The 24,379-nt window shown below is 44.5% G+C and overlaps 1 long non-coding RNA gene across 4 annotated transcripts; it reads left to right on the forward strand.

Annotated features, from left to right (window-relative positions):
* Positions 1–1,057: 1,057 nt before the first annotated feature.
* On the forward strand, positions 1,058–22,508 carry LOC144584559 (uncharacterized). 4 transcript variants are annotated; one of them, XR_013538888.1, is made up of 4 exons: positions 1,058–4,182; positions 17,216–17,397; positions 18,111–18,210; positions 19,101–22,508. It is a non-coding gene; the product is annotated as an uncharacterized LOC144584559 (long non-coding RNA). The 4 variants fall into 4 exon arrangements; XR_013538889.1 differs by lacking the exons at positions 17,216–17,397; positions 18,111–18,210 and adding an exon at positions 4,403–5,397; XR_013538887.1 differs by having other exon boundaries at positions 18,111–22,508.
* The last annotated feature ends 1,871 nt before the right edge of the window (positions 22,509–24,379 follow it).

Here is a 24,379-nt window from a genome sequence, read left to right on the forward strand (position 1 = left end):
AAGGAAGTACGTCCAAGTGCAACGGATGAGCTGCTCTCCCAGTAGAAGGTATGGCCTCGGGGAAAAAGGGAATGGTTATTCTTCAAAGAGCAGGGAGACAGAGAGACTTCAGGTAAACTCCATGTAGGCCTGAAGCTTTTCCTTCTTCTTCGTGGTCCCTGTGAATCACACCCATGGGGCTTTCCTGCACATCCATGGAACCTTGGAATCTTGAAGCTTCCATAGAACGCAAGAAGGGAGCAGCCCTCCCCCTCCCTCCAGGTAGACCACCGGGCCCAACGGTCACTCAACCGTTGATAACGGTACCTGCCCATCCTACTACCTTCTCCTTCCCACACCCTTCAGAGTCCCATCCTCCCTGTTTTCTTGATCCCTTGTTAGTCCAACCCATTATTTCCTGATCCTTTGGTGAGTCCCAGCAAATAAGAGAGAGAGAAAGGAGAGTTGTTGTTTTTTTGTTCACTTTTCCCTGAAAAATTTTATTGCCATCTCATGGCTTCCAAGCAACCCCCATTCAAAAGATGCTTGGATTGTGCAGATAAAATGGCCATAAGCGACGGCCATTCCCTCTGCCTATATTGTCGGAGTGAAGTCCACCAGCGCTGGATCTGCCAACTTTGTCGCGCTTTCAGTAAGCTCGAATTGAAGGATCGGAAAGGTGACCTCATAATTGACCGGATGGACAGAGCACTACAGCCTGCGGATTTGCCCTTCTCACATCCACCCCGCAGACCACTGGCTTTGGGGTATAAAACGATCTCGAAGAAGGTTAGGAGGGAAAAGGCAGTTGCTGAAGCCTCGAAGCCGTTAGAAGAGGCCAGGAGTTTGAAAGGGTCAGAAAATCTGGCAGTTCTGTCAGACAGACCTTCAGCTTCGAAGCACCAGAGGCCTAACCCTCAACCGGCTAAGCGAAAAAGACCAGCTTCAGGAAGCCCACCCCTGCAACCTGTGTGCCAGGTATTCATCCTTCTGATCTGTCTAGAACCATATTGTATGTGATCATGATGGGAATCATTTAATTAATTAATCAGAATCATTTAATCAATTAATTATTATTAATTTTTCTTGAACTTGTTATTCTTTATGTTGTAAGCCGTCTAGAGTGGTCGAAATGACTAGATAGGCGGGGTATAAATAAATAAATAAATAAATAAATAAATAAATAAATAAATAAATAAATAAATAAATAAATAAATAAATAAATAAATAAATAAATAAATAAATAAATAAATAAATAAATAAATAAATATTGTCTGTGATCATGATCAGAATCTTTAAGCCACAGGTGGATCCCCAAGGCTATTTTTGCAGCCATTAGAGCACCTTTCCTCAGAAAAACACCCCACACACACAAATTAAACCCCCAAAAGGAGAGGCTGAGGATGGGTTTTGACTTGTTGTGATTTACTTTGTTTTTAAATTGAGAAGGCTGTATCAGAGGGTTCTGGAGATGCAGAAATGACACACACACAGGCATCCATCCGCTGAAGCCTACTGGCTCTCCGTCCCAGGCAAAGTAAACACACACATTTCCAGTTTAGAAGAATGCACAGTATACATTTCTGCTTGCTTTTAAAGCTGTGCAAGAAATCTGCGTTGCTGTCATCAGTGGAAAACCCTAGGAACCTACCATAGTTCTCTCAGGGCACGTGATGGCAGCCAGACCATCTGCATGCTGCATTCACTAACACTTCTCATATTCTTAGTGCAGAAGAAAAATCTTTCTCCAAAATACTTGGGAAATCTAAACTGAATTAGGCAAAGGAAGCAGTATAAAACAGATTTTTGTATAACCTTCACAAATCAGGGAATTCAGGTTTTTGATTGCAGAATTGGAGTTACAGTAGTTTGGTGCCAACTTTTATTTCTTTTTTCCCTGTCGACTCACATCCTCTGAGTTCCTCTTGCAGAAAAAAGTACATTATTGTCTAGCACTGGAGTATCCACAGTGTAAGGGGCAACCGATTTTATGAGATCAGGGAAGATAGGTGCTCACTCCAAAGAGTGAAATGGGCAGTTTGGAATTTTATTCCCCCTAGAGCCAGGGGGAAAAGAGGGAGCCCCATGCAAAAAAGGAAAGGAAGTCTCCCAAAGGCAGAGATGAGCATGGGAATGGAGTCTCTCCCCCTCAGCAATCAGACAAGCAGTCTGAGGAAGATGTTCAGGAAAACTCAATTTAGGAAAGATGGGAGAGAGTTGCCTGCGAGAAGCGGGAACGGTCATAAGGCCACTTAGCCGGCCGAGAGAGGTGGAAAGGAGTCCTTGACGGAGACCCTCTCTCAAGCACAGGGCCCGCGACATTAACCAGACACACAAAAAGGCGAACGCAGGGTAGTTCTAAATATTATAAATTGACAGGCCACCCGCTGTGGGGCAGCAGGGGCTTCGTGAGGTAGGGTCCACAGGGAGGTGGCAAAGCAGGGACGACCCTCCCCTAAAGGAGCTGGCGGAGGGCAGAGATCTTGTCCCTTTCCTTCTTCCCCCAGCGAGCGAGTGAGAGAGGCGCCTCGCTGATGTATTTGTTAGTCCTCTTGCCCAAGTATTTATTAAGACGTTGAATAAGTCTGGGTTCAGGATGGGACCCTGCACTGTGCTGCTTATCTCCAGGGTGACAAAGAACCAACTGGCAAGCACCCTTTGGGAATGGTCTCGCAGTCAGCTACTAATCACATTATAGAGCCCATATTTTACCAACTTAGCTACAAGAAAATCATGAGAAACCTTGCTAGAAGCCTTACTAAGTCCTATTTCGGCAAGCCTTCCCTCCAGCCACCTCTTGATTTATTTTGTTCTTTCATCTAGAGTCCTTGTCTACTGATGCATTATTTGTTTTATATTCTAAATGGTTTATTTTAAATGTTGTTAGCCACCCAGAGTCGTCAGTTGACTAAATAGGCGGGATCTAAATTCAATAAATAAATAAATAAATAAATACATAAATAATAAATAAGACTTTGGGCAAAGCAGTTGAAGTTTGGCTAGACGGCATTCTTTTTCCTTCACTGGCTGCCTTCTAATTTAAACTCCAATTTTTAAAATAGTATCTTTGTTTTTCTTTTATTGCTTTTTGTTGAGTGGCTTTCTCCTCCTTGAGAATCTTTCTGAGGAAAGGAGAGATGAGAAATGATTCAAATGAATCGATGGGTTGGATGTCCCTCTCTTCTCTCTAGGTGGATGGAGTGGATCAAAGCCCTGAGAGAAAGAAGCAGAAGACAGAGGAGGATGAGGAAGGCAAAGGAAAGGGGAATGTGAGTAAAAAAGGGAAGGAAGGAGAGAAAGAGAGAAAGAAAACAAAGGACAAAAGAGAGAAGGTACAAGATACCTGTTGCACAGAACTGGACAGGATCTATCCATTTGTTCCTGCTTACACTAGCAGAGGCCCTTGGGGCTGCCCTAACATGACTCACTTGCATATGGGTTAACAACGGGGCCTTTGCATGCCTTGGTGCTCTATCTATCACCATTAGAACACCACAGGTGGACCTTTCCTTCCTCCTTGCTGCATCTCCAAAATAGGGCACCTTCAAGGATGCTGTTCACACGTCCTGCTGTTTCCTGTTTTGTTTTGCTTAAGATTCTTGTCCATACCTGCTTGCACAGATCCACAAAAGTGCTGTCCTTATGAACATGTGCCTCCGCACCATGGCAACCTCTGCTCTGTATCCTGTGTACATCAATAAATGTCTTCTATCTTTTCATGTTTTGCTTTTATATTTTAAGCCCGTTTGCATGACTGCTCTCACTTTGTGTGGTTTTTTTCTGGCTTTCCCTTTCTCTTGGGAAGCCAAGGAGCAATATTAGACATTGCACCAAAGTCTCTCTGAAAACTGTAGCCAGGGAGTCGGGAGGTATTGGGCGTAGACCTTCAAACATGGCATCTGAAGTAGAAGGCCTTTTGCTCCCTTTTGCAACCTTAAGGCCGGAGTCCCAGAGAACACAATTCTGGGACTCTAGCACCACCATTTGGCCCCTTCCCCTCCTCGGTTTTGAAATCACAGCACATATTTGGCTTGACATTCACTCCAGCCTGGTTAAAATGTTCTCCTTTCCCAGCCCGAGGGCCACGAAGGGGAATCTGGAAGGAAAAGGAAACGCTGTGACAGCCCTGTCCAGATTACTGCAGGGAGCGAGCCTGTCTCTCTCGTAGAAGATGACAACCTGGATGAGGCAACCTTCAACATAGTAAGGATTTTCTCCTGGGACATGGGGAGACAGGAGGGGAAGTGCCTGGGAGTCTTGCTGAATCCTTCCCTTCCCTGTACCCTCCAGTGTATCTCTGATTTGGAATAGTTGGGGTAGGAGGATGAGTGAGGAAGGAAGGTTGAAAGGTCCTCTTTGCATTTCTCTTGTGCCACTGACGTGCACCTTTGCTCTTTCTCTCTCTCCCCTGTTCTTCTCCAAGTGCAAAGAGATAATACGGCCAGTCAAAAGGGCCCTGAAACAGCTGGAGAATCCGGGCAAGGGGCTTTCTCTACTAGAAGAGGTGGAGTGCACACGGATCTCCCTGCTGAAGATTGGAGACCACATATCAGAATATTTGAAGAAAGCTTATTCTGACCAGGAGGAGATCAAGCTCTGCAGAACGTAATCTTTCCCCCTTTCTCTGCTAATCACCGAGTCACCTACTCCCAGGACACAGAAACAGAACCCCAGATTAGACAATGGAAAAGGGGCTCACTTGGCTGTCCATGGGGCCCCGTAGATGAGTTGCAGCCTAGATTACAGGGGAGCAGAGGGTGGGGTTGAGTTGAAAGGAGGATGGGGATTTTAGTTCCATAATATTTGGAGGGCCCAGTGGCCCAGAACCCCTTGAGACTGACTGGAGATGGTTGTGTCGGACAACATCTTGAGAACTGGTCCCAGGATGGAACCTGGCCTGTTTTTGGTCAGAACTGGTGCACAACCATGAACCTTTCCTTTAGGAAGATGGGAAGGTGCTGTCAGATCATTGGTCCATCTAGGCAGAGTTTGGAGCACCTCCTCTGTGTTGGAAAAAGTGTGGTGGGTGGCACAGGCCAGACCGTCGGCTGCATTTCCCAGGCTGTGTCTTTGTTTGGTGGCTCTTTGTGTCCGAGGCCTGGAATGGCCAAAGTTACTGCCAAGAGGGAGAGGGAAGGGAAACGGATGCCATCTAAAGCGCTTTTCTCTCTCGCCCTTCTGGTTAGCTCCTTCTGCGCCACCTTCCTCTGGAGTGAAGGTTTGGGGCTTCTAAGCCAGGCCGGTAATGGAAGAGTGGGTTTCAAATATCTGTTCAACCATTTGCAAGAACAGGGGGAAATGACCTTTTTATCTTCCAGGAACCTGTGGATATTTGTGTCAAAGTTTACCAAATCGGATGCAAGGAAGCTCCACATAATCTATAAGATGGCTGACAAGATGCGGCTGAAGGTTCAGGAGGTGAGGTTCAAAAAAGAGACGTTTGTCTCTTTCACATCAGAAATGGCCTACACAGAACTTCCTCATCAACAAATGGTTAGTAGATGACAAGGGTATCCTAGCATAGATAGGAAAGAGTGTATCTCCCTGTCCAGAGAACCATTTGTGGTGTGAAGCCCTCTTGTAGTTCGCTCAGGTGGGTCAGTGAGCACAAAGCTTTTTGAGGCCATTCCCTTTGCTCTTAACATCCCCTTTTCTCCATCTTCTTTTCCCTCAGCAAGAACAGAGAAAACCACTTGGAGCCTTCTGAATCCAGAGAGGATTCTACAACGCCTCAGGTCCCCCGTGGCCCTCCTCCTGAGAAGCTCCACCCGTCTCCACCTCATCCTTCCCAGGTGCACAGGAACCAACAGGACAATTAATGCCACCCAACCATTCTCAGCCGTGAAGCCTGATGAAGCAGAAGCTGCTGAGCAAGACCTGTCTAATTTTCCTGCTCTTCTAGATTTGTGTTTGCTATATTGCCATTTGTTTTCCCAACCTGTATTTTTCTAAAACATTTGTTTTTCTTTTCACTGGACTCGTTTGGGTCTAATGGTTGCTGTTTATGATAGTTGACCCTAGCCTTTGAAATCCCTGACTCTTGATTAGCGCCAAATAACATGTTATCCTGATAACCCCATCTGAATGTCCTCCCTCAGCATAGTACTTAACCTAAACTTTATATAATGTATATACTTTATAGTTGCTATGTATGAAATACTAAAATATAATTGGGGATGGGGTGGGGGGAGTGGGAAATTGCTTTCTGTTCTTTAAATCTTTGGAATAAAATGAAATTAAAATCAACAACAGAGGAGGCCTCGTTTGTCCCTCAGCCATTCTACCCGTGCCCTCCAGAGCCGTGAGGTTTCCTCCACACAACTGTCTTGATCCCCGATTCTAGAAAGGAACACCACTCTTTAACAACTGAGTGATTGCAATGTCCCAAGGGAAGAAGAAGGCCATCCTGGGACCGGTAGGAATGGGGGAAGGGCCCCCCAGGGCTGAAAAAGTGTTTACCATAAGAACCACCCTCCTCACCTCTTTTGACAGCCCTGCCTCCAGAGGTTCGACTGGGATCTTCAGCAGGGTGATGGTAGAGCAGCTTAGCAGTCAATGAGTTCCACCTACTGTTAAGAGACCTGTACTATCGTCAATCTTTACCCAAGATTTCAGTCCACTTGTGGTATGTTTTTTCCACTTTGAAGTTCATTCCTGTCAGGACTGCCGACAACAAATGAGGGGTCAAGGTACTTTCTTTCCAAATGGAGTCAAATTGGCCTGACGGTGGGTAAGGTAGACTTCATAACAGACACACGTCTCAGATTTGTTTTTTTTTTTTTTATTATTATTATTATTATTATTATTATTATTATTATTATTATTATTATTATTATTATTATTATTATTATTATTATTATTATTATTATTATTATTATTATTATTTTGAATGTGAGAGCTGTCATTACTGAGTTCTTCTCTGCAGCTTACTCTAGCAAGGTTAGCCCAAGAAGTCTTATTGGCCGAAGCAAAAGAAAAAAGGGTGCCTCTGCACGCAGACAGACAGTCCACTTACAGCAGCTGGTCAGACTGGTACTTGAATTATTACCTGAGCTTGGCTGAACCGTATCCTCTCCAACATCCACCACCACGCCTGAGAGGAACACACTAGCTTAGATGTTCAGAACAGGCCACTTTGGACCCACGACTCTGTCTGCCACCAGGAGGAGAGGACAAGGGAGTTTTGCCACACTGCCCTTCTTCTGCCCTATGAAGTAACTGCCTCACCCTATCTAATGGTGAGGCCATCAAGGGAAGAATTGGAAGTCCCTTAAGGGAGTCAGTCCATCTTGTGTTTGGTCTTGCTCTTCTCCTGCTGCCTTCCACCTTATTGTCTTTTCCAGAACATCTTGCCTTCTCATAAAGTGCCCAAAGCAGGACAGCCCCAATTTCATCATTTTTGCCTGGAGAGAGATAGCTCAGGCTTGATTTGATCCAGAACCCCCATTTTTTTTCTTTCTGGCAGTCCAGGGTATCCGCAAAGCTCTCTCCCAGCACCACATTTCAAATCTATCAAACAACGGAAGAAACTAAAGGGTGGATCTATGAAATGAAGAATGGATCCTCATGATTTCATAGGATTTTTATGTGGGATCCTTCTGAAACTACTATCAAATTATACACCCCACAAACTACCCAGAGAAATCATGGATCCTTTGGCAGACGGATGTTCCATGGCGGAAAAAAAGGGTTCCAAGGCCCAGATCCACAGAATTTCACATGATTTTTAGATGGAATCCTCTCTAAGCAAACCTCACATCATAGAAACTATCTATGTCCACACACTACAACACCGAAGTCATGCGCATAACTCTGTAGTGGCGCAAAAACTCAATGGTTGGGGAAGAATGATGGTTTTGTGCCTCGCTTACACGGAGAGCATGAAAAGATCTTTGAGCATCTTTCACTGCTGCTAAGTAGGTGTTGGTCGTGAGTTTTGCAGCTCTTAATTTAAGTACCTTCAGGGCCAACCTCCAAATGCTCTCTAGCCTTCTCCTATTTATCCCAATGGATTATTCCGATGCTATGAATTGAGCTATATGCAATGTTTACTTTTAGGTCCATTGGCACAGAAGTGTTTGGTGATCTTTATTTTACTTGGGTTTCTTGCCAAGCCAAGACAACTTGCATATCTCTTCCACTTATGCACAATGATAAAAAGGACACACCTCCCTAACTACAGGTGTGCCATGGTACAAAAACATGGATCCAGGGCCTGAATTCTCATGGATCCACATGATTGTTACATAGGATCCTCCCCAAACAACTGTTCAATCACTGTTCCCATCTGTGCTCATGGAGAAGATAATCATGAAACTTCATGAATCTTACATGGAATTCCTACTAAATCACCATCCAGTTCAAAAATCACACAGTCCAAAAATTTGAAATCATAGATATCTCACATCATGACATCATCATTGTGCGAACATCTGGATCCAACTCTGTGGCTCTTACACAACCAGATGACGACATGAATCCAAAGCAGAGGTCATGAAAGAGAAAAGCTAGCCTCTTTACCTTGGGCAAGCTGTGGAGTCCCATGTAAGCATCATATGAGATAGGGAGCAGATTTTCTTCCTTTCTCATACTAGAATGCGGGGTCATGCTGTGAATAATGGGAGATTCAGGACCGATAACAGGAAGTACTTCATCACATAGTGCCTAATAAGCCTGTGGAATCCCCTGCCAGGAGAAGTTATGATAGCAGCGAACCTGGACTGTTTGAAAAACGCATAAGATGCCTCAAGATCAGGACAATCAAAAACAGGTAGTCAGAATGGCTACGTGTCTCCTCCCGTCACAGTTTTTGTCTGAGAAGCAGCTGGTTGGCAATGGCAGGAGCAGGCCACTGGCTGGATGGTCCTGTCCTGTGATCTGACATGGCTGCGCTTAAGCGTACAGGACACGTCTGTGCTCTTCCTACTCCTTACTCCTCAGACTCAAATGGGCTCAAATGAGATTTAAATGGGCCTAGCCAAATAAGCCCCCTTCACAGATTGCTGCCTTTTCATGTCAAAGGGGCTTGAGAAGCTATGGACTATGCCGTGCAGGGACACCCAAGACGGGCAGGTCATAGTGGAGAGTTCTGACTAAACGCAATCCACCTGGAGCAGGAACTGGCAAACCACTCCAGTATCGTTGCCAAGAACACCCCATGATCAGAAACAAAAGGCTAAAAGATATGACGCTGGAAGATGGGCCCCTCAGGTTGGAAGGCGTCCAACATGCTACTGGAGAAGAGTGGAGGACAAGTACAAGTAGCTCCAGAGCTAATGAAGTGATTGGGCCAAAGCCGAAAGGACGCTCAGCTGCGGACATGCCTGGAAGTGAAAGGAAAGTCCGATGCTGCAAAGAAAAATATTGCATAGGAACCTGGAATGTAAGATCTATGAACCTTGGTAAGCTGAATGTGGTCAAAAATTAGATGGCAAGAATAAACATTGACATCCTGGGCGTCAGTGAACTAAAATGGACGGGAATGGGAGAATTCAAATCAATCGATCACCAAATCTACTTTTGGGGGCAAGAATCCTGTAGAATAAATGGAGTAGCCCTCATAGTCAACAAAAAAGTGGGAAAAGCTGTACTAGGATACAATCTCAAAAATGACAGAATGATTTCAATACGAATCCAAGGCAGAACTTTTAACATCACAATCATCCAAGTTTATGCACCAACCACCCATGCTGAAGAGGCTGAAATTGACCATTTCTATGAAGACTAACAACACCTTCTAGAACTGACTCCAAAGAAAGATGTTCTCGTTATAATCACTACAAATCGCAGAGTCAACATGAATATATATTTATATGCATTGTGCTTACCCAGGGGATGCATGATGCCCTAGGGCTCATGGTGCCATTTGGAACAAGGCAGAAGATGGAGCCCTGACATTGCAGCTTGTGAACCTTCTGGGTACATATGCAGATGTAAAGGTATCACTCTCTTCTTGGATTTCTGTAATCCTAAGAACCACCAAGGTCTTTTCCCGATCTTTTCTTGTTACTTATATTATTCATGTGAGAGAGAGGGGACAAAGACTTTCCCCACAGCCGGGTCACACGTCCAGAAGCCCCAGGAGCAGTGCACACCTTGAACATTCCCTGTGGGGCTGTGAATGACGGTCCTAGCAGAAAATATCACCTGTTAGAACTGAGCATGTTTTGACTCCAAAGAACAACAACAGCAACAGCAACAGCAACAGCAACTATGATGATGATGATGATGATGATGATGATGATGATGATGATGATGATGATGATTGTTGTTGTTCTTGTTATTTTCTGAGGTACCACGTTACCTTTTTAACGGCGCTTCACCCAGAAGTGACAAGCTACATATAACATAGTAGGAGATTGCAGCTAAAGAGGCCTTGAGGTGGTCAACCTCCAGTGGTTCCAGAGCCATAAAGACCCTCCTTCAGACTCTGGAGGACGTCTCACCTGTTCCTCGATTACACTCACTACCCAAATACTGTTATTTTAAAAAATGTTTTTCAAAAACCACTTAAAAGCTCTTCAACTCCTTTCAAAGTAGTGCTTTTGCAAAAAAGGCAAAAGAACTTTCGGAGCTTTTTTAAACCAGGTGCTGGGAAGGCTCTAAAAAGCGCCAAGCCTGCTAGATGAGCCGAGGGGACTTTGGGAGCCTGTTTTAAAAACATTTTTTAAATTTGTGGAGAGTCGGGTGGGTACTTGGGGTTGGTATTTGAGCCCGTGAAAAGCAAATTGGACTCATGGGCTAAACTTTCCCCACCCAATAATCTTTCCTAGTTATTTCAAAAAAATTCTTTTTAAAGGGAGTTTTAAAGGCAGTTTAACCGGAATTTTCCAGGTTCTTATCACTTTTAGAGCTTCAAAAAGGTAACAGAAAAGTAACAGAAAAGCAGTGAGCAACCCAGCTTGAAAAGCTGTTACCTTTCAAACAGTGTAGTGAGTAATGACAACGAATTACTCTTAAGCAAATTTATCACCTGGTGGCCTTCAGGAGGCTGCCCTTCGTAGAGGAAAGAAAAGCTGGGTAGACCTTACACAATACAAATGCAGGAGCTGGTGGTATTTTCTGGAAGTCATCGAAAGAGCCAAGAAGACGGTGCTGGACCATCTTGTGACACACCACTGGCTGGACTGTTCTGGATAAGGAAGGCACTGAGGTGTAAGAAGATGGCATTCAAGGTGGACTGGGGGTTGCAAACACCAAACAGCAGGTGGACAACTGGGGAGAGTCCAGGGACTGCAGCCATACACACCCCTTAACACGACTGGAAGTGACGTTAAGGGGAGCTGTGGAGAGAAAGCGCATTTAGTAGAAGATTTGCATTATCTGGGAGTAGAATCCCTGGAATAACAAACTAGATCGAGAAGAGGTGAAAGGAGGGATAACCTCTTAAATCAATTTGTTCAGTTCTGGACTCGGTATGGCCGAATCCAATTACAAGTTCCAGTTAGAGTAGATCAATTAAAGTAGCAGGACTTACATTTCTGGTCACTCAGTGGATCTGCTGATGCTGGAATTGATTGTTGGATGTAATTTCAAATGAATCTGCGTCATCTGACACTCTGGCATAGTGAACTGCACTGAACAGAATAAACCAATTCAATGGTTTTATTTAATAATAATAATAATTTATTGTCATTGTAAGTATATACACATACAACGAAATTCACAAATTATTTAAATTAATGTTTGTATAGAATACATGAGCGTACCTTTATGGGTCTTGGGAAACTTATGCATTCATTCATTTGTTTGTTAATTCATTCACTCACTCATTCATTCAGCCATTCATTCAATTTATATACCTTTCATCTATCAAACTGCTACTCTGGGCGGTGTACGACAAATTAAATGTACATTATATAATAATATAAGCAATAGACTCTCCAAGACGTCACTCATAACACAAAACAGGTGGCAAAACCATTTTTGGAAACATTGCAAAGCTACATTTTTTTCTTCTCCTTCCTCCAGTGTCCAGCTATTTGGGGTGATCCTCCCCAAAGGCATCTCTGGATAGTTCTGTTTTCAGTTGTTTACATACGCTGCATTTCCTGCAGGACAGAGTTCCATACAGATTACCAGAATGCAGAGAAAGCCCATTTTCTGGTTACCATTTTATGGGCTTATCTGGATATTAACATTCCTAGGTGTGAGGATGAGGTCAGATGGGCAGTCAAACTTGGCAGAAGATGTTCAGACAAAGAGTGAGGTTCCCAATCTGTTTAGGGCTTTATATGTCACAACCAGGATCCTGAATATGGTATGGAAGCAGATCAGCAGCCAGTGCACGTGAGACAGAATTGGGCGATGTGGTCAAACCTCTTCAGATCAGTCACCAATCTGGGCACCGCATTCTGGACCTCCTGAAGTTCCTACACCAGTTTGAAAGGGAGCTGCAGATAGAATGCATTCCAGTGGTCAACTTTTGACACTATTGGTGTTGATAGGAAACTGTCATCTCGGTAGGGACACAACTGTAAATGCAGAGCGGATCACAATGGAGACCTGTTTTTCCACTTTAAGCACTAGGTCTAAAATCACATTGACTGTACACCTGATCTTTAACAGGGAGGGTAAATCCACTCCACATTTAGGGAAATAACCCTCCGACAGGTAGGGAGACAGCCCCCACCTCTGCAACCTGATCCCCAGCTTGTCTGGATTGAATTTCAGCCCATTCTTCCTTGTCCAGTATGCTTGGGTCCAGTGCTGTGTGGGATATGTAGGAACTGCCTGATCTTTTATTTTTCCCCGTGTGTTTCTATGACGCTATACTTCACTTCTCCTACCGGTGTTGTACAAGTAATGTGTTAATTAAATATTCTAAGAATGGCGGGCTAGTCTGCAAAGTCTCTGCCTGATTCTGCTGCTCAACTTTTCTTCCATGTGGGTGAAGCAACTGGGAGTACCAGCTGCAAAAACCCGGCAGGTGCCACTGAGGAAATTACTGAGCATTATTGCTTTCTTAACGATTTTCCTAGTGAACCTTTTGGGGGAGGGAGGTTTGAGAGGGCCATATACACACCTCAACTTATAAAAGCAGTAAAATGTAGGAGATGCCACCTCTGTCCACTCAGCCCACTCCCCTTGTAACCTTGAACAACCTTTTTCTTCCTCTCAGGTGCTCTCTCCCCTGGAGTGTGGTAACTGCATCTTCTCCCTTTCCTCTTTCATTTTTGTCCCTGCGTGTCTCCACCCTCTCCCCACTTGCCCCCATCATTGTGATATGGACACTGAGGAAATCCCACACTCGGCAGAAATCCGAGAGAAGGAAGTACGTCCAAGTGCAACGGATGAGCTGCTCTCCCAGTAGAAGGTATGGCCTCGGGGAAAAGGGAATAGTTATTCTTCGAAGAGCAGGGAGACAGAGAGACCTCAGGTAAACTCCATGTAGGCCTGAAGCTTTCCCTTCTTCTTCCTGGTCCCTGTGAATCACACCCATGGGGCTTTCCTGCACATCCATGGAACCTTGGAATCTTGAAGCTTCCATAGAACGCAAGAAGGGAGCAGCCCTCCCCCTCCCTCCAGGTAGACCACCGGGCCCAACGGTCACTCAACCGTTGATAACTGTACCTGCCCATCCTACTACCTTCTCCTTCCCACACCCTTCAGAGTCCCATCCTCCCTGTTTTCTTAATCCCTTGTGAGTCCAACCCATTATTTCCTGATCCTTTGGTGAGTCCCAGCAAATAAGAGAGAGAGAAAGGAGAGTTGTTGTTTTTTTGTTCACTTTTCCCTGAAAAATTTTATTGCCATCTCATGGCTTCCAAGCAACCCCCATTTAAAAGATGCTTGGATTGTGCAGATAAAATGGCCATAAGCGACGGCCATTCCCTCTGCCTATATTGTCGGAGTGAAGCCCACCAGCCCTGGATCTGCCAACTTTGTCGTGCTTTCAGTAAGCTCGAATTGAAGGACCGGAAATGTGACCTGAAGGACAGAGCGCTACAGCCTGTGGATTTGGCCCCCTCACATCCACCCCCCAGACCACTGGCTTTGGGGTGTGAAACGATCTCAAAGAAGGTTAGGCTGGAAAAGGCAGTTGCTGAATCCTTGAAGCTGTTAGAAGAGGCCAGGAGTTCGAAAGGGTCAGAAAATCGGGCAGTTCAGTCAGGCAGACCTTCAACTGCAAAGTCCCAGATGCCTAACCCTCAAGCACCTAAGCGAAAAAGACCGGCTTCAGGAAGCCCACCCCTGCACCCTGCGTGCCAGGTATTCATCCTTCTGATCTGTCTAGAACCATATTGTCTGTGATCATGATGGGAATCATTTAATTAATTAATCAGAATCATTTAATTAATTAATTATTATTAATTTTTCTTGAACTTGTTATTCTTTATGTTGTAAGCCGTCTAGAGTGGTCGAAATGACTAGATAGGTGGGGTATAAATAAATAAATAAATAAATAAATAAATAAATAAATAAATAAATAAATAAATAAATAAATAAATAAATAAATAAATAAATAAATAAATAAATATTGTCTGTGATCATGATCGGAATCTTTAAGCCACAGGTGGATCCCCAAGGCTATTTTTGCAGCCATTAGAGCACCTTTCCTCAGAAAAACACCCCCCCCACACAAATTAAACCCCCAAAAGGAGAAGCTGAGGACGGGTTTTGACTTGTTGTGATTTACTTTGTTTTTAAATTGAGAAGGCTGTATCAGAGGGTTCTGGAGATGCAGACATGACACACACACAGGCATCCATCCGCTGAAGCCTACTGGCTCTCCGTCCCAGGCAAAGTAAACACACACATTTCCAGTTTAGAAGAATGCACAGTATACATTTCTGCTTGCTTTTAATGCTGTGCAAGAAATCTGCGTTGCTGTCATCAGTGGAAAACCCTAGGAACCTACCATAGTTCTCTCAGGGCACGTGATGGCAGCCAAACCCTCTGCATGCTGCATTCACTAACACTTCTCAAGTTCTTAGTGCAGAAGAAAAATCTTTCTGCAAAATACTTGGGAAATCTAAACTGAATTAGGCAAAGGAAGCAGTATAAAACAGATTTTTGTATAACCTTCACAAATCAGGGAATTCAGGTTTCTGATTGCAGAATTGGGGTTACAGTAGTTTGGTGCCAACTTTTATTTCTTTTTTCCCTGTCGACTCACATCCTCTGAGTGCCTCTTGCAGGAAAAAGTGCATAATTGTCTAGCATTGGAGGATCCACAGTGTAAGGGGCAACCGATTTTATGAGATAAGGGAAGATAGGTGCTCACTCCAAAGAGTGAAATGGGCAGGTTGGAATTTTATTATATTTTCCTTTTAACAGGCTTCTTCTACTGTACAGCCAAGTGGAAAAGAGGGAGCCCCATGCAAAAAAAAAAAAAAAAAAAAAAAAAAGGAAAGGAAGTCTCCCAAAGGCAGAGATGAGCATGGGAATGGAGTCTCTCCTCCTCGGCAATCAGGCAAGCAGTCTGAGGAAGATGTTCAGGAAAACTCAATTTAGGAAAGATGGGAGAGAGTTGCCTGCGAGAAGCGGGAACGGTCATAAGGCCACTTAGCCGGCCGAGAGAGGTGGAAAGGAGTCCTTGACGGAGACCCTCTCTCAAGCACAGGGCCCGTGACTTTAACCAGACCCACAAAAAAGCAAACACAGGGTAGTTCTAAATATTATAAATTGACAGGCCACCCGCTGTGGGGCAGCAGGGGCTTCGTGAGGTAGGATCCACAGGGAGGTGGCAAAGCAGGGACGACCCTCCCCTAAAGGAGCTGGCGGAGGGCAGAGATCTTGTCCCTTTCCTTCTTCCCCCAGGGAGCGAGTGAGAGAGGCGCTTTTTATATGTTGTTAGCCACCCAGAGTCGTCAGTTGACTAAATGGGAGGGGTCTAAATTCAATAAACAAATAAATGAATAATAAATAAGACTTTGGGCAAAGCAGTTGAAGTTTGGCTAGACGGCATTCTTTTTCCTTCACTGGCTGCCTTCTAATTTAAACTCCAATTTTTAAAATAGTATCGTTGTTTTCCTTTTATTGCTTTTTGTTGAGTGGCTTTCTCCTCCTTGAGAATCTTTTTGAGAAAGGGAGAGATGAGAAATGATTCAAATGAATTGATGGGTTGGATGACCTCTCTCTCTCTAGGTGGATGGAGTGGATCAAAGCCCTGAGAGAAAGAAGCAGAAGACAGAGGAGGATGAGGAAACCAACGAAAAAGGGACTGCACATAAAATGGGGAAGGAAGAAAAGAAAGAGAGAAAGAAAACAAGCGACAAACGAGAGAAGGTACAAGATACCTTTTGCACAGAACTGGACAGGATCTATCCATTTGTTCCTGCTTACACTAGCAGAGGCCCTTTGGGCTGCCCTAACATGATTCACTTGCATATGGGTTAACAACTGGGTGTTCACATGTGTTGGTGGTCTGTCTATCATCATTAGAACACCACAGGTGGACCTTTCATTCCTCCTTGCTGTATCTCCAAAACAGGGCACCTTCAAGGATGCTGTTCACACCTTCTGCTGTTTCCTGTTTTGCTTTGCTTAATATTCTTGTGCATACCTGTTTGCACAGACCCACAAAAGTGGTGTCCTTATGAACATGTGCATGACTGCTCTCACTTTGTGTGGTTTTATTCTGGCTTTGCTTGTCTCTGGGGAAGCCAAGGAGCAATACAGGTATTAGACATTGCACCAAAGTCTCTCTGAAAACTGTAGCCAGGGAGTCGGGAGGTACTGGGCGTAGACCTTTAAACATGGCATCTGAAGTAGAAGGGCCAGCCTTTTGCTCCCTTTTGCAACCTTAAGGCTGGAGTCCCAGAGAACACAATTCTGGGACTCTAGCACCACCATTTGGCCCCTTCCCCTCCTCTGTTTTGAAACCACAGCACATATTTGGCTTGACATTCACTCCAGCCTGGCTAAAATGTTCTCCTTTCCCAGCCCGAGGGCCACGAAGGGGAATCTGGAAGGAAAAGGAAACGCTGTGACAGCCCTGTCCAGATTACTGCAGGGAGCGAGCCTGTCTCCATCGTACAAGATGACAACCTGGACGAGGAAACCTTCAGCACAGTAAGGATTTTCTCCTGGGACGCAGGGAGACAGGAGGGGAAGTGCCTGGGAGTCTTGCTGGATCCTTCCCTTCCCTGTACCCTCCAGTGTATCTCTGATTTGGAATGGTTGGGGAAGGAGGATGAGTGAGAAAGGAAGGTTGAAAAGTCCTCTTTCTATCTCTGTTGTGCCACTGACGTGTACTTTTGCTCTCTCTCTCTCTTCCCTGTTCCTCTCCAAGTGCAAAGAGATAATACGGCCAGTCAAAAGGGCCCTGAAGCAGCTGGAGAATCCGGGCAAGGGGCTTTCTCTACTGGAAGAGGTGGAGTGCACACGGATCTCCCTGCTGAAGATTGGAGACCACATATCAGAATACTTGAAGAAAACTTATTCTGACCAGGAGGAGATCAGGCTCTGGAGAACGTAATCTTTCCCCCTTTCTCTGCTAATCACCGAGTCACCTACTCCCAGGACACAGAAACAGAACCCCAGATTAGACAACGCAAAAGGGGCTCACTTGGCTGTCCATGGGGCCCCGTAGATGAGTTGCAGCCTAGATTACAGGGGAGCAGAGGGTGGGGTTGAGTTGAAAGGAGGATGGGGATTTTAGTTCCATAATATTTGGAGGGCCCAGTGGCCCAGAACCCCTCTAGATTGACTGGAGATGGTTGTGTTGGCCAACATCTTGAGAACTGGTCCCAGGATGGAACCTGGCCTGTTTTTGGTCAGAACTGGTGCACAACCAAGACCCTTTCCTTTAAGAAGATGGGAAGGTGCTGTCAGATCATTGGTCCATCTAGGCAGAGGTTGGAGCACCTCCTCTGTGTTGGAAAAAGTGTGGTGGGTGGCACAGGCCAGACCGTAGGCTGAATTTCCCAGGCTGTGTCTTTCTTTGGTGGCTCTTTCTGTCTGGGGCCTGGAATGACCAAAGTTACTGCCGAGAGGGAGAGCGCAGGGAAACGGATGCCATCTAAAGCGCTTTTCTCTCTCGCCCTTCTGGTTAGCTCCTTCTGCGCCACCTTCCTCTGGAGTGAAGGTTTGGGGCTTCTAAGCCAGGCTGGTGGTGGAAGAGTGGGTTTCAAATATCTGTTCAACCATTTGCAAGAACAGGGGGAAATAACCTTTTTATCTTCCAGGAACCTGTGGATATTTGTGTCCAAGTTTACCAAATCGGATGCAAGGAAGCTCCACATAATCTATAAGATGGCTGACAAGATGCGGCTGAAGGTTTAGGAGGTGAGGTTCAAAAAAGAGACGTTTGTCTCTTTCACATCAGTACCTTAGGGACAGATTCTTGACCCTAAACAGCAGAATAGAGATATAAATAAATAAATAAATAAATAAATAAATAAATAAATAAATAAATAAATAAATAAATAAATAAATAAATAAATAAATAAATAAATAGACGAGGCAAAAAGGTTGTGCTCTATAAAGAAAAGAAGAGAAGTGAGTCTTCTAGCCACATTATTCAAAGCTGGCATGTGTTTGATAGAGGTTTGCTTCCTTTAGTACTGCTCCTGCTCTTTTACTGGAAGAACTTTAAAAAAGAAATGTAATTACTCACAAAGTCCAATGATAAACGTTTCTTGACTGGAGAGCTGGAGGTCAGGTTCAATGCAGTCACTCTGTCCTGAAGCTTCCTGGGTGACCTTCACCTAATTATGTCCTCAGATTAACATACCTCCCAGGATAGTTTGTGAGGGTAACTTGGTGATGATGTGCATTTGAACTACGTTATTCCGATTTTTTTGGTGGTTTTTTTCCCCAAGAAATATGGGATACACATATGGTAAGTCTCATATAAACAGGGTAACCAAATGTATGCCTCCAACCCATTAAATAGGAGAAGAAAGATGGGCATATGAGGGGAGACGGAATTGAAATTTAAAAATGGCAGGCCGTGAAAATGGCCTACACAGAACTTCCTCATCAACAAATGGTTAGGACATGACAAGGGTATCCTAGCATAGATAGGAAAGAGCGTATCTCCAGAGACCCAGAGACCCATTTGTGGTGTGAAGCCCTCTTGTAGTTCGCTCAGGTGGGTCAGCGAGCACAAAGCTTTTTGAGGCTATTCCCTTTGCTCTTAATATCCCCCTTTTCTCCATCTTCTTTTCCCTCAGCAAGAACAGAGGAAAAAGGAGACCACGGGGCATGAAAACCACTTGGAGCCTTCTGAATCCAGAGAGGATTCTACAACGCCTCAGGTCCCTCGTGACCCTCCTCCTGAGAAGCTCCACCCGTCTCCACCTCATCCTCCCCAGGTGCACAGCGAACCAACGGGACAATTAATGCCACCCAACCATTCTCAGCCCTGAAGTTTGGTGAAGCAGAAGCAGCTGAGCAAGACCTGTCTAATTTTCCTGCTCTTCTAGATTTGTGTTTGCTATGTTGCCGTTTGTGCTCCCAACCTGTATTTTTATAAAACTTTTGTTTTTCTTTTCACTGGACTCGTTTGGGTCCAATGGTTGCTGTTTACGATAGTTGACCCTAGCCTTTGAAATCCCTGATTCTTGATTAGTGCCAAGTAATATGTTTTCCTTATAACCCCATCTGAATGTCCTCCCTCAGCATAGTACTTATTCTGTTTTGTACTTTGTAGTTGCTATGTACCAAACACTAAAATATATTTGGGGGTGGGGCGGGAGGGGGAGTGGGAATCTGATTTCTGTTTTATAAATTTTTGGAATAAAATGAAATTAAAATCAACAACAGAGGATGCCTCGTTTATCCCTCGGCCATTTGGCCCATGCCCTTCAGAGCCCTGAGGTTCCCTCCACACAAATCTCTTGATCCCCAATTCTAGAAAGGAACACCACTCTTTAGCAACTGAGTGATTGCATTGCCGCAAGAGACGAAGAAGGCCATCCTGGGAAGGGTAGGAATGGAAGAAGCCCCCCCCCCCAGGGCTGAAGAAGTGTTAACCATAAGAACCACCCTCCTCACCTCTGTGCCTTCAGAGGTTCGACTGGCATCTTCAGCAGGGTGATGGTAGAGCGGCTTAGCGGTCAATGAGTTCCACCTACTGTTAAGATACCTATACCTGTACTATCATCAATCTTTACCCAAGATTTCACTCTACTTTTGGTATTTTTTTCCACTTTGAAGTTCATTCCTGTCAGGACTGCCGACAACAAATGAGGGGTCAAAGTACTTTCTTTCCAAATGGAGTCAAATTAGCTTGACGGTGGGTAAGGTAGACTTCATAGCAGACACCCTTCTCGGATTTGTTTTTTTAATTATTCTTATTTTGAATGTGAGAGCTCTCATTGATGGGTTCCCCTCTGCAGCTTACTCTAGCAAGGTTGGCCCAAGAGGTTTTATTGGCCGAAGCAAAAGACAAAAGGGTGCCTCCGGACGCAGACACACATTCCACTTAACAGCAGCTGGTCAGACTGGTAGTTGAATTATTACCTGAACCGTATCCTCTCCAACAACCTCCACCAGGCCTGAGAGGAATACACTAGCTTAGATGTTCAGAACGCTTTGGACCCACGACTCTGTCTGCCACCAGGAGGAGATGAGAAGGGAGTGCTGCCACACTGCCCTTCTTCTGCCCTGTGAAGTAACTGCCTCACCCTATCTGATGGTGAGGCCACCGAGGGAAGAATTGGAAGTCCCTTAAGGGAGTCAGTTCATCTCGTGTTTCGTCTTGCTCTTCTCCTGCTGCCTTCCACCTTATTGTCTTTTCCAGAAAATCTTGCCTTCTCATAAAGTGCCCAAAGCAGGATAGCCCCAATTTCATCATTTTTGCCTGGAGAGAGATAGCTCAGGCTTGATTTCATCCAGAAACCTCATGTTTCTCTTTCTGGCAGTCCAGGGTATCCGCAAAGCTCTCTCCCAGCACCGCATTTCAAATGTGTCAAACGAAGGAAGAAACTAAAAGGTGGATCTATGAAATGAAGAACGGCTCCTCGTTATTTCATAGGATTTTTATGTGGGATCCTTCTAAAACTACTATCAAATTATACACCCCACAAACTACCCAGAGAAATCATGGATCCTTTGGCAGACGGATGTTCAGTGGCGGAAAAACAAGGTTCCAAGGCCCAGATCCACAGAATTTCATATGATTTTTAGATGAAATCCTCTCTAAGCAAAGCTCGCATCATAGAAACCATCTATGTCCTCACACTACAACTACAACACATAAGTCATGCACATAACTCTGTAGTGGTGCAAAAACTCAATGGTTGGGCGGAAATGATGGTTTTGCGCCTCGCTAATCCAGAGAGCATAAAAAGATCTTTGAGCATCTTTCACCGCTGCTAAGTAGGCATTGGTTGTGATTTTTGCAGCTCTTAAATACCTTCAGGGCCCGCCTGCAAATGCTCTCTAGCCTTCTCCTATTTATCCTGATGGATTATTCCAATGCTATGAATTGAGCTATATGTGATGTTTACTTTTAAGTCCATTGGCCCAGAAGTGTTTGGTGATGTTTATTTTACTTGGGATTCTTCCCAAACAAACACAACTTGCCTATCTCTTCAACCTATGCACAATGATAAAAAAGACACACCTCCCTAACTACAGGTGTGCCATGGTACAAAAACATGGATCCAGGGCCTGAACCCTCATGGATCCACATGATTGTTACATAGGATCCTCCCCAAACAACTGTTCAGTCACTGTTCCCATCGGTGCTCATGGAGAAAATAATCATGAATCTTCATCAATCTTACATGGAATTCCTACTAAACCACCATCCAGTTAGGGGGCCTGTCTGCCTACATAGTGCATAAACCCGAAATCATAGATTCCCTCAGATCATGATGTCAACATTGTGTGAACATCTGGATCCAACTCTGTGGCTCTTACACAACCAGATGGTGACATGAATCCAAAGCAGAGGTCACGAAAGAGAACAGCTAGCCTCTTTACCTTGGGCAAGCTGTGGAGTCCCATGTAAGCATCATATGAGATAGGGAGCAGAATTTTCTTCCTTTCTCATACTAGAATGCGGGGTCATGCTGTGAATAATGGGAGATTCAGGACCGATAACAGGAAGTACTTCATCACATAGTGCCTAATACGCCTGTGGAATCCCCTGCCAGGAGAAGTTATGATAGCTGCCAACTTGGACTACAACAACAGGTAGTAAGGTATCTCCTCCCGTCACAGTTTTTGTCTGAGAGGCAACTGGTTGGCAATGACATGAGCAGACCACTGGCTGGACGGTCCTGTCCTGTGATCTGACATGGCTGCGCTTAAGCGTACAGGACATGTCTGTGGCCTTCCTAGTCCCTACTCCCTCAAACTCAAATGGGCCTAGCAGAAAATATCATCTGTTAAAACTCACCATGTTTTGACTCCAGGCATCAAAACAAATGTTTTTTTCTGAGGTACGTTACCTGTTTAACGGTGCTTCACCCAGAAGTGGCAAGCAACATATAACATAGCCGCCTGTAGGAGATTGCAGCTAAAGAGGCCATGAGGTGGGCAGCCTCCAGGGGTCCCTGAGCCACAAAGACCCTCCTTCAAAATCTGGACGATGTCTTGCACTCGCTACCCAAATACGGTTATTTTAAAAACTTTTTTTAAAAAACCACTTAAAAGCTCTTCAACTCCTCTCAAAGTAGTGTTTTCGCAAAAAGGCAAAAGAACTTTCGGAGGTTTTCTAAACCAGGTGCTGGGAGGTCTCTAAAAAAGGGCCAAGCCTGCTAGATGAGCCGAGGGGACTTTTGGGGCCAGTTTTAAAAACATTTTTAAATTTGGGGAGAGTGGGGTGGGTACTTGGGGTTGGTATTTGAGCCTGTGAGAAGCAAAATGGCTACACTTTCCCCACCCAATAATCTTTCCTAGTTATTTCAAAAAAGTTCTTTTTAAAGGAAGTTTTAAAGGCAGTTTAACCGGAATTTTCCAGGTTCTGTGCCGTTTTCTTATCACTCTTAGAGCTTCAAAAAAGGTAACAGAAAAGTAACAGAAAAGCAGTGAGCAACCCAGGTTGAAAAGCTGTTACCTTTCGAACAGTGTAGTGAGTAATGACAACGAATTACTCTTAAGCAAATTTATCTCCTGGTGGCCTTCAGGATGCTGCCCTTAGTAGAGGAAAGAAAAGCTGGGTACACCTTACACAATACAAATGCAGGAGTAGGTGGTATTTTCTGGGACTCTCATTTATAATTTTTCTGCACTATCCAGAAGATATTGATGCACAGCCTGAAGAAGTGGACCTGATGCACAGAAGTTCAGTTTTGATTTTTGTAATTTGTTTTAGTGGTCTAAGGTGATCAGCTACGCCTTTTGCAGGACCGGGAGAATTCTGGACAAGAGGCCTTGCCAGGGAACGAGAAATGGCTGGTACTTTCCACACTCTCAGTGTGACCCTTCCCGAAGTCCCCATGGCTTTTGGCAAGTGGGGACAGAGTACAGATATAGGAAGCAGGAGTCTGATGTTTCGCCTCTGACATCTCCATTTCAAATGATCAGAGATCACCGGGCTGGAAAGAAAAACACATTTTTTTTTCTTGTAAGCTTTGGAACAGTGAATGAATGGCAGGATCAGTGACCTGACCATTGCGTAAGTGCAAATGACCTGATCCTTTCTTTTCCCTGCAGGTGAACATCTACCATTTGGTTACAAAGGCCTCAGTGGAAGAGGAGGTCATCGAAAGAGCCAAGAACATGGTGCTGGACAATCTTGTGACACACCACTGGCTGGGCTGTTCTGGACAACAGCTCTGGCAGAACCAAGTAAGGCACTGAGGTGTAAGAAGATGGCATTCAAGGTGCACTGGGGGTTGCAAACACCAAACAGCAGGTGGACAACTGGGGAGCGACCAGGGACTGCAGCCATACACACCCCTTAACACAACTGGAAGTGACGTTAAGCGGAGCTGTGGAGAGGCATAGCATTTAGTAGAAGACTTGCATTCACTGGGAGTAGAATCCCTGGAATAACAAACTAGATCGAGAAGAGATGGAAGGAGGGATAACCTCTTAAATCAATTTGTTCAGTTCTGGACTCGGTGTGGCCGAATCCAATTAGAAGTTCCAGTTAGAGTAGATCAATTAAAGTAGCGGGACTTACATTTGTGGTCATTCAGTGGATCTGCTGATGCTGGAATTGATTGCTGGATATAATTTCAAATGAATCTGCATAATTTGACACTCTGGCATAGTGAACTGCACTGAGCAGAATAAACCAATTCAATGGTTTTATTTAAATTAATGTTTGTGTAGAATACATGAGCGTACATTTATGGGTCTTGGGAAACTTATGCATTCATTCATTGTTAATTCATTCACTCACTCATTCATTCAGCCATTCATTCAATACTCTGGACGGTGTACGACAAATTAAATGTACATTATATAATAATATAAGCAATAGACTATCCCAGACGTCACTCATAACGCAAAACAGGTGGCAAAACAATTTTCGGAAAGATTGCAAAGCTAC

Source organism: Pogona vitticeps, chromosome 12, assembly GCF_051106095.1.
Source record: "Pogona vitticeps strain Pit_001003342236 chromosome 12, PviZW2.1, whole genome shotgun sequence".
NCBI classification, from domain to species: domain Eukaryota; kingdom Metazoa; phylum Chordata; class Lepidosauria; order Squamata; family Agamidae; genus Pogona; species Pogona vitticeps.